The sequence below is a fragment of the Arachis hypogaea genome, chromosome 16 (genome assembly GCF_003086295.3).
Source record: "Arachis hypogaea cultivar Tifrunner chromosome 16, arahy.Tifrunner.gnm2.J5K5, whole genome shotgun sequence".
In the NCBI taxonomy this organism is placed as follows: Eukaryota; Viridiplantae; Streptophyta; class Magnoliopsida; order Fabales; family Fabaceae; genus Arachis; species Arachis hypogaea.
Window position 1 is genome coordinate 61,891,395 of NC_092051.1, and position 10,633 is coordinate 61,902,027.

Here is a 10,633-nt window from a genome sequence, read left to right on the forward strand (position 1 = left end):
AGGCTTGAAGATCATTTTGAAGAAAGTGTATAAATAGGAGAGAATTCAAGTTTTTGGGGAGCTTTCCTTTAGAATTTTCATAATAGTTTCCGGAGAGCTTTGGATATTGAGTGATCTTTAATTTCTTAGTTTCGGGGAAGGAAAATTCCATTCTCTTCCTCTGAGTTTTATTTGCTTTCAATTTCAATTTCAATTACACTTGTCTTGGATCTTGGGTTGAAGAATTGAAGGAATTCTGTTTCAATCTCATCCTTGGATCTCTCTATTTATTTACTGCAATTGAATTTCCGTTTCTGTTACTTGCTTCTCATCTACTTTCCTTGCAATTTACAATTCCCTTGCAATTGTTCTTGTTGGATCTAGGAAGGCCTTGAGTTCTAGACTTGGTTTTCTAGCCTCTGGGCCCTGAGATCTGAATTCCTAATTTACATTTTGTTTCTTGCTTTTAATGTTCATTTACTTTACTGCTTCAAGATCCGATTCAACCCAAACCTTCTTTTACTCTTTTGTTTGATGCAAGTTACTTTTCTTTGTTTAATTTCTGCAAATCCAACTCCTAATCCCCTTTACATTTCGAGCCATTTACATTTCTTGCACTTTAAGATTCCGCAATTTACATTTCTTGCACTCTAAGTTTCTGCCATTTAATTTCTTGTTCTTTAAGATTCAGCAATTTAATTTCCTGCTCTCTTTAATTTCATGCAATTTAAATTCTGCAAATCTCAAATCACCCAACCAAATCTTGATTTGCTTGACTAAATCAACCACTAAACTAAAATTGCTCAATCCTTCAATCCCTGTGGGATCGACCTCACTCCCGTGAGTTTTTATTACTTGATGCGACCCGGTGCACTTGCCGGTTAGATTGGTGTTGTTTTGGAGAGATTCGTTTCTCCACCAAAATAGCTCATCAGACCTTCAACTCGTCCAACCTCTTTGTTGTGAGGTGGACCTTCAACTCGTCCGACTTCTTTGTTGTGAGGTGGACCTTCAACTCATCCGACCTCTTTGGTGTGAGGTGGACCTTCCACTCGTCCGACCTCTTTGGTGTGAGGTGGACCTTTAACTCGTCTGACCTCTTTGGTGTGAGGTGGATCTTCAACTCGTCCGACCTCTTTGGTGTGAGGTGGACCTTAACTTGTCCGACCTCTTTGATGTGAGGTGGACCTTCCACTCGTCCAACCTCTTTGGTGTGAGGTGGACCATTAACTCGTCCGACCTCTTTGGTGTGAGGTGGACCTTCAACTCGTCCGACCTCTTTGGTGTGAGGTGGACCTTCAACTTGCCCGACCTCTTTTGTTTTTGATTGGGTAAGGTGGTGGGATCTTCTCCGTGTTGCATATTTCTCGGTAAACTTCCACAAAAGACACCCGAAGAGGGGTGTAATTGCGGTATTTTCTAGGCTTCCCGGGTTGATCTTCTTTTTTCTTAGACTCTTTGCCCTTGTCCTGTGGTGGGTTAGGAGAATTTGGTTTCTGAGCTCTCTCCTAGTCGAGAGTTCTCCTCCATGTTGATGTGTTTCTTTGCCTGTTTCTGTACCTCGTTTAGAGATGTTGCGTGCTTCTTGGATATTGAGTGGCTAAAAGGTCCTCCTCGTAGGCCATTGATGAGACCCATGATATCTGCTTTGTTGGCAGACTTTGTATGTCCAGGCATGCTTTGTTGAATCTTTCCATGTAGTTGCGAAGACTTTCCCGATCTCCTTGCTTGATCCCTAGCAAGCTTGGAGCGTGTTCGGCTTTATCCTTCTGGATGGAGAATAACGGATTGCATCTGAGGCCTCCGTGAGATACATCCTGCTTCTGAAATTTCTAAGATGATGGCTTGGATCTGATGTGCCATCGTACGGGGTCATATCGGGAGCTTTGAAGTCCTTTGGGACTTTAGCTTTCATGATCTCTTTGGTGAATGGGTCTTGATCTTTGTGGGGGTTGTCTTCGTGACCGGATCGAGTTATTTTGGCCTTGAGATCTGCTTCGAGTTTTAGGAGCTTGTCCTTTAACTCGCGGCGTCGCCTTACCTCTCTTTGTAGATCCTTGCCAACTTCTCGTTGATGCTGGCTTTCTTTTTCAAGTTGCTTTAGGCGATCTTGAAGCGCTTCTATTACTCCCGGATGTGATGAGTTTTTGTCTCCGTTAGATTCCGGAGTATCTTTTGGTGTAGCATCCGCGTTTTTGTGCGGCGTTCTGTTTTCCAGATCCGAGTCGTGGTCGTTGTCATGGCCGTCCGCCATGGTTTTGGGATGACTTTCAGGTTCCCCGGTAACGGCGCCAATGTTCTGAGGGTTACCTGAAACTGGAGGTCGATCTCGGATGAGATTTTCTGTACTGGTCGGAGATGACGTGTCTGGCTGGCTGGTGGCGGCCGGAGCTGTTGTGTTGATGCCAGGGCATCTTGGCCAGTTTCACTGACCTTTTCTTTACTGTTTTTAGGTTAGTTTCATGCATTTCCTTAGGAAATAAGCTAGTTTTGGGTAGATATTCACTTACACCTTGATTCAAGCATACATTGTGCATTTTACATTATTTCATGAGGATTTTGCATGAGTTTAGTGACAAATTGTATGTTGCATTACCCATGACTTGGACTATAACTTTGATGCACTCTATTGCTTGATTTCAGGACCAAAGGAAGCAAGGAATGGGAGGTAACTTGCAAAGTTAATGAGAAAAGTGATTGCCAATAACGCTATCGAAGCCATCATTGACCACGTTAAGAGTCACGTTAACTAAGTTAACGTGAACTCTAATGTGGAGAAGGGAAGTTGAGCCAACGTTAGTGACACTTAACATTGTCACTAACGTTGGCAAATGCTCATAAGTGGCCATGTTAGAGTCCACGTTAACCTAGTTAACGTGGCCTCTAACGTTAAAAAGGGGAAGAAACGCCAACGTTAGTGACATTCAACATTGTCACTAACGTTGGCCTAAGGAGAAATATACCACGTTAACTCCCACGTTAACTTGGTTAACGTGGGAGCTAACGTAAGAAGCAAGAGTGGTCGACAACGTTAGTGACACCCAACATTGTCACTAATGTTGGAAGCAACCACACAACCCCCCAAGGAGCCACGTTAACCTCCACGTTAACTTAGTTAACGTGGAAGCTAACGTTGATGAGTGAAAGAATGGCCAACATTAGTGACACTCAACATTGTCACTAACGTTGGGGATGGCTAAGCATGGCCACGTTAACCTAGTTAACATGGACTCTAACGTGAGACATAAGGGCACCTTGGAACGTTAGTGACAATGTTGAGTGTCACTAATGTTCTCGAAGGATAGCAAGCCCACGTTAAAGAGCCACGTTAACTAAGTTAACGTGAGCTCTAACATGGGAACAAAGGGGGCTTTTCAAAGTTATTGGGAATGTTAAGTCTCAATAACGTGTGGGAAAGACTTAGAGGCAACGTTAGTGGCAATGTTTGTGCCACTAACGTTGAAGTTAACGTAGCTTTTACTTGGGAATGTTAGTAAGAAAGTTGATTGTCACTAACATTCTCGAGCTCATATTTTCACTAAACGTTAACACCCCTAACGTCCTGAGCTAAAGTCTCTGCCCACTTCACACTTTCTCTCTGTAAGTAAAGCCAAGCCCAAATGAAGAAGAGAACTGTTTCAAACTCAAGATCCAAAGGCCCAAGACTTGAAGAGCCAACTAGAAGCTGAGAGAAGTAGTATATATAGGAGTTGCTTTGAATTGTTGAGGGAGTTCTGGAAGTTGGAAAAAGAGAACTACTCTCTGTATTTTACCTTCTCTGCAATTTCTAGTTTTATGATGTATTCTCCATCTTTGTTTTCATTTTTTCTAGAGCTATGAACAACTAAACCCCTTTCATTGGGTTAGGGAGCTCTGTTGTAATTTGATGGATCAATACTAATTTTCATTATTCTTCTTCTATCTTTTCTCTTGATTTTACTTGAAAGCTTTCGATCTTCATCCAATTGAGTAGTTATCTTGGAAAAGAAGCTATTCAAACTTGGATCTCTTCTGAACCTTGAAAGAGGAATAAAGAGATCAAGCTAGAAATGCTTTCTCATGCTGGACCAAATTGGGTTTGGATGGGTATGTGACTATAACCCTCTCAATACTTGGTTTGGGAAATGCATGTGGTATAATCAGTGACCATACTTCATCTCTTCTCATGAGCAATTGACCAAGGAATTGGCTATTGATCAAGATTTGAGAGATTGAATTGCAAGAAATTATAATTCAATCAATTAAGATTGACAAGGAGATCAATGAGTGCATTGATTGAGGAAGAGATGAAAATGAACTTGATCCGGAGAATTGCAACATCTCCTAAGCCCAATGAACTCCCTATCTCTGATGTTACCCATTCTCTTTAATTTCTGCCATTTACTTTTATGAGAAAATCCCCCATTCCCATTTATAATTTTGCAATTTATTTTCAGTCATTTACTTCCAGTCCTTTAATTCTAGCATTTACTTTTCTGTTATTTACATTCCCGCCATTTTATTTTCTGCAAATCTCAACCCAAATTCTGGATTTGCTCAACTAGAACATTCTTCTAATTAAAGTTGCTTGATCAATCAATCCCTGTGGGATTCGACCTCACTCTATTGTGAGTTTTTACTTGACGACAAATTCGGTACACTTGCCAAAGGAAATTTGTTGAGAGACAGTTTCCACACACATCAAGTTTACGGCGCCGTTGCCGGGGATTGATTGTGCATCAACAATGATTAGATTGGAGGATAACTAGATTGAGCATTTTATTTTTGTTTGATTTAAATTTCTGTTTTAGTCATTTACTTTCTGTTTTAGATAACTTCTTCCCTTCCCCCTTACTTTTTCTTTGTTATTTACTATTCATCTCACTAACCCACTAACTGTTTAATATATTGCATCACTCACAATAACAGTAATTCTGACAGATATACTTTCTGCACCTATCTTTTCTTGCTTGCACTTGATGGTTGTATGACAGGGAGAAGAAGCGAGGCTTCAACTTCCTTCGATTCTGAACCTGAGAGGACCTTCCTTAGATTGAGGAGGGAGGGCAAGAGGAAAGAAAGTGGTTGGTGCTGAGGAAGAAGAGGAATTCTTTGAACCAAACATGGAATATAACATGGAAAACCATCATGAAGAAGAGGATCACAACCATGGGGGAGGAGGTGGAGCAAATAATGCTAGGGAGGATAGAAGAGTTTTGGGCTCTTACATCAATCCAAACCCAGGAAATTGTGGAAGTAGCATCCAAAAGCCAACAATCCATGCCAACAACTTTGAGCTTAAACCACAGCTCATCACCCTTGTTCAGAATAAACTGTTCGTTTGGAGGAGGTGTCCAAGAAGACCCCAATCAACATTTGACCACCTTCCTGAGAATATGTGACACAGTGAAGTCTAATGGTGTTCATCCTAACGCCTATAGACTGCTCTTATTTCCATTCTCACTCAGGGACAAGGCAGCCAAGTGGCTGGAATCTTTCCCAAGGGAAAACTTGACAACTTGGGAAGACGTGGTAAATAAATTCTTAGCAAGATTTTACCCTCCTTAACGAATCAATAGGCTGAGAGCTGAGGTTCAAACTTTCAGGCAACAAGATGGTGAGACTCTATATGAAGCATGGGAGAGGTTTAAAGACCTCACAAGGAGGTGCCCACCAGATATGTTCAACGAATGGGTTCAGCTGCACATTTTCTATGAAGGGCTCTCTTATGAGTCAAAGAAGGCGGTAGACCATTCAACCGGAGGATCTTTGAACAAGAAGAAGACTATTGAGGAAGCCATAGATGTTATTGAAATAGTAGCAGAGAACGACTACTTCTATGCTTCCGAAAGAGGGAACACAAGAGGAGTAATGGAGCTAAACAATGTAGATGCTCTGTTGGCCCAAAACAAGCTCATTACCCAGCAGCTAGCTGACCTCACCAAGAAGATGGAGATGAACCAAGTAGCAGCAATCTCAACTTCATCAACAACCCAAGAAGGAGTGAATAAAGAAGCAGAGGGTAGTCAGGAGCAAGCCAACTACATTGGGAATTCACCAAGGAAAAACTATGATCCATACTCCAAGACCTACAACCCTGGATGGAGAAACCACCCAAACTTTGGGTGGGGAAGTGAGCAAGATCGAAACCAAGACCAGAGACATTACAACTCTAACAACAATGCAGCTCACCAGCATTTCACACAGAGGACATCTCAACACCCCCACAACAATACTTCTCCACACGCTTATCAAAACCAAAACAGCACATCTGCTCTGAATCACCCATCAATTGATGACAAGCTCTCTAAGATTGAAGCCTTACTTGAAGGAATATGCCAAGAGATTCAAGAAAATAAGGTGTTCAAAGAGGAGGTACGAGCCAATATTAAGAACCAGGGAGAGACCATTAGGAAGCTGGAATTCCAGGTGGGATATTTAGCTGAGAAGATTCCCAAACCTACTGACAGCTTCCCAAGTGACACGGAGAAAAACCCCAAAGGAGAAGCAAAGAAAGTAAGATGGGAAGATTGCAAAATGGTCACTACAAGTGATCAAGAGACTGAAGACAAGCAAGGCAAACTTTTCGAACAACCTGAAGACAACTCAACAAAGGAGGAGGATAGAGATCACCAAGAACCAGAAATCTCACAACAAGAGCTGCTGAAGCTCTATGCACCCTTCCCTCAACTGCTCAATGGTGCTGTGAGAAAGAGAATATACTCAAGGTTCCTAGACTTGTTTGCATCTCTGCATGTAAACATACCATTCATCAAGGCAATTCAACAAATGCCTGCATTCATCAAGTATATGAAGGAACTTCTTCCCAGGAAAAGCTCACTCAAAGGAGGCCAGACTATAGTGATGAACAAGGAATGTAGTGCCCTTATTCAACCTGAGTTGCCTACGAAAAGAAGAGACCCAGGGAGTTTTCACATCCCTTGTGCCATAGGTGAAACTATGTTCGATAGAGCACTATGTGATTTGGGGGCCAGCATCAACTTACTGCCCTTATCCCTGGTGAAGAGGCTGCAGATCAATGAGATAATGCCCACAGATGTAATCATCAGAATGGCTGATAAAACTCAAAAGCAAGCAATAGGAGTGGTGGAAAATGTGTTGCTAAAGGTTGGGAAATACTTCCTCCCAACAGACTTTGTCATCCTGGACATGGAAGAGAGTCACACTCACCCAATCATATTGGGAAGACCATTCCTAGCTACGGCCAGAGCACTTATCGATGTATAGAAAGGGAAGCTAATATTGAGAATCCATGATGAACGACTCAGCTTCAATGTTTTCAAACTCTCACAAGAAACAGATCAAGAGGACAAGGAACTAAGCACAATTGATAATGAGACACTGAAGGAGGAGACAAGCACTAAAGCACAGCCAGTTCATTCTGAGATCCCCTTAATTAATAAACAAGGAAAACAGCAATTGCCACAGCTTAAGGAAAAATTGGAGGAACCTAATCCTCTAGAGGCAGGTAAAGACAGCATCACAACTCCTTTAGAAAAAGAGGTCACCAAGGGGAAGGCAACCTCAAAAGAAACAAAGAAGAAGGTACCAAGGAGGTGGAGGAACAAGAAAATCCCTACGGAAGACTTCTCTCCAGGGGATAGAGTTGTCTTAGCTTACTTCCCAGATATTCCCCCTAATCTCCCTACTGTACCATCTCAGTTACCTAAGGTCTTCACTATCAACAGAGTTCTTTTCCTGGAACATGTGGAGATCATTGATTCAACCAATGGATATAAGTCCACAGCAAGAGGGGAGGATTTTAAGCACTACCAACCACCCTGATGGAGGGAAAAACGTCAAGCTAATGACGCTAAAGAAGCGCTTCATGGGAGGCAACCCATGTTTTATATGTTTTTAAAATAATGAATAAATCAATGTTTATGAATTTCAACCCAAACTTGACAAACACTTGGTGAAATCTTTATCATGTAGTATATAGTGAAGAACAAGTTTGGTGTTCAAAGCAAACCAAGATGCATGCTAGTCTTGGGAGCTTTGAACAAAACTTTTCATCACATTGCTTCAAACTAAGTTTGGTGTCACCCCATGGTGCCACTAAAATGCATAAGGATACACAAGTAGTTAGTTAGTTGAAATTCATAAATAAACAAACTCCTTTTCTTCTCTTTATTATTCTAGCCGTAGAGTTTGATTTTTATGATATTAATTTCCTTATTTTAAATCTTTATAGGAAAAAGGAAAAGAGCATTAAAGGGGATTGATTGCACAATTAAATAGGGGGAGATTCCGCCACTTAATGAAGAACACTACACACATGTCTCAAGAGGGAACGCATGGGGAAACGTTGCCATGCAACATTGGAGAAGGAAGACCCTTGAAGACCGAACCAATCACTCTCATTAAGTGATGATCCTTGTCCTTCCTTCATAAACAACCCAAACCGTCCATCAAGCAACAATCCTTGCAATCCACACCTTCCATCCAATCATGATCTCCCTATATAAGTGAACCTTAGTGCATGCTCATTCCTCACGCTCAAATTCCCACTCCCCACACTTCATACTTTTGGCTTGCTCAAACCCCTTCATCACACTCTATCCTAGCCAACCTATTCCTCATCTATCCGTATTCTTCAAAACCCCTTTTCAAAATAGCAACTCAATTCATGGCATCATCAAGCTCAAAGAGGAAAAAGAGGAAGGAACCCATGGAGAGTGTTCCTTTCGATGAGAAGAGATTCAAAACTGCCTTTCATGAACGTGAATTCGAACGGATAAGGGCCAAAAAATATTGCCAGAGTTAATCTTCCAAATCAATGCAAATGAGTCACCATAAATTCTGGAGAAAATCGAACAGAGGGGGTGGCAATTGCTCACAAGTCCAGAGGGGAAGATCAATGGAAACCTCATCAAAGAATTTTATGCAAATGTAGTAAGAGAAGATAAGACCAAGGCCCTAACTTTCAAAAGTTACGTGAAAGGAAAGGAGGTGGACTTTAGCCCAAATGCCATAACAAGAGCTCTTCACCTGAAATCACCTCATTTTGATGAGGCCAGTTATCAGGCAAGGATAAGTAGAAGCCCTGATAATGATGAGCTCTCAGAGATAGTGTCAGACATCTGTGTTATAGCAGCTGACTAGGAGAGGTACACAGATGGAAGACCCAAGTTCATCAAGAGGGGAGACCTGAGCCCTGAAGCCAAGGGGTGATTTGAACTCGTAAGGAGGTCCATTCTACCAACAGCAAATAATTCAGAGGTAAACATCAATTGAGCTACTATGGTTCATTGCTTAATACAGGGTGGGGAAATCAATGTGAATGAGCTCATCGCCGAGGGGATTCAAGATTCAGCTGAGAAGGTTGATTCAGGTGCCAGGCTTTGGTACCCCAGCACCATTCTCCACTTATGCAACAAGGCCAAGGTAGTATTTGAGGACAGCAATCCAGACTGGGTGAACCCAGGGAGGCCAGTTACACTCGAGCGATTGGTTTATACTACACCTGCTCAGCAACAAAGAAGGCCACAAATAGGGAAACCAAAAGCAAAAGAAAGAGTTCACCAAGAGGAACCTCATCAGGAAGAATATCAACAAGGAGAGTATTGTGATCCAGCTAACTTGAACATGAGTCACCTTCTAAGAGTCACTGAGGATCTGGAGATGAGACATATGGAAGGACAAGAGCAAATACTGAACCTTCAAACCAACTGGCTGAGCCAACAGGAAGCATGGCAAAAACAACAAATGGAGCAGCAGCAGGAACACTACTCCCAGCTCACTCAAGCCATCAACCAAGTGAATGAGAGGCAAGAGCTTCAAGAGAAGCACTTGCAAGAACTCAACCAGCGGCAAATAGCCCAAATGAAAACTTTCAATGAGTTCAGTGTACTCAATGAAGGAAGGCAACTACATAGGGAGGAGTTCTATGTAAACACTCAAGCCAAGTTGAACTACATGACCAGTAATATGCATCAGCTACACTATACCATCCCTACATATGATGAGGTCCAAAAAGATTTTGTAGAACAAGAAGAGAGGAAAGTGAAACAGCAAAAGGAGACACTCAAGAAGAAGATGGAAGATGGTGGTTTCTGGAAGAAGCTGCTTGGAAAAGGCAGGGAAGTGGAAGTACAAGCACTCAAGAGAGACACAATGAGGACAAGCAAGGATGGGAGCATGGGCATCCACATGAATGACAGGTGGTGGAGTTCTTTTTGGTCCATGGTTTTCTATGCTTTAAATAAGGAAGATCTTGTATGAAATAGAACATGCTTCCATGTTAGTTTGAATCTTTTTAAATTCTGTCTTTTAAGTTTTCTTTCTGAATAGGTCTATGTGCACTAGTCTTTATGTCACTGCATCCTCCTTAACTTACTTGTATGCTTGCCCCTTTTAATCAAATGAAGAGAGAATGTTTATGTTTCAAAAGACCAGAGAGGAGTTCATACTATGGAGTACAGTCATGAGTTTGTGGTATGATCATAAGTTAGCTAAGTTGGTTCAACCATAAGGTGGGATGACAACTATCTGGCCTTAATACTTTGCTTTGAATATACTCATGAGACTAAGTATATGACAAAATCCTAATAAGAGAAAGAGAAAAGAATAATGAAAGTGGAAAAACAAAAGAAAAAGAGTAAGCAATAAGGCTAGGCACCAATGGTTTTGATCTTAAGATATGTGTCTGTGG

General features: G+C 41.6%; 1 non-coding gene across 1 annotated transcript; it reads right to left on the reverse strand.

Annotated features, from left to right (window-relative positions):
- Positions 1–5,535: 5,535 nt before the first annotated feature.
- LOC112761187 (small nucleolar RNA R71) lies at positions 5,536–5,642 on the reverse strand. Its single transcript, XR_003181595.1, has one exon. It is a non-coding gene; the product is annotated as a small nucleolar RNA R71 (small nucleolar RNA).
- Positions 5,643–10,633: the final 4,991 nt, after the last annotated feature.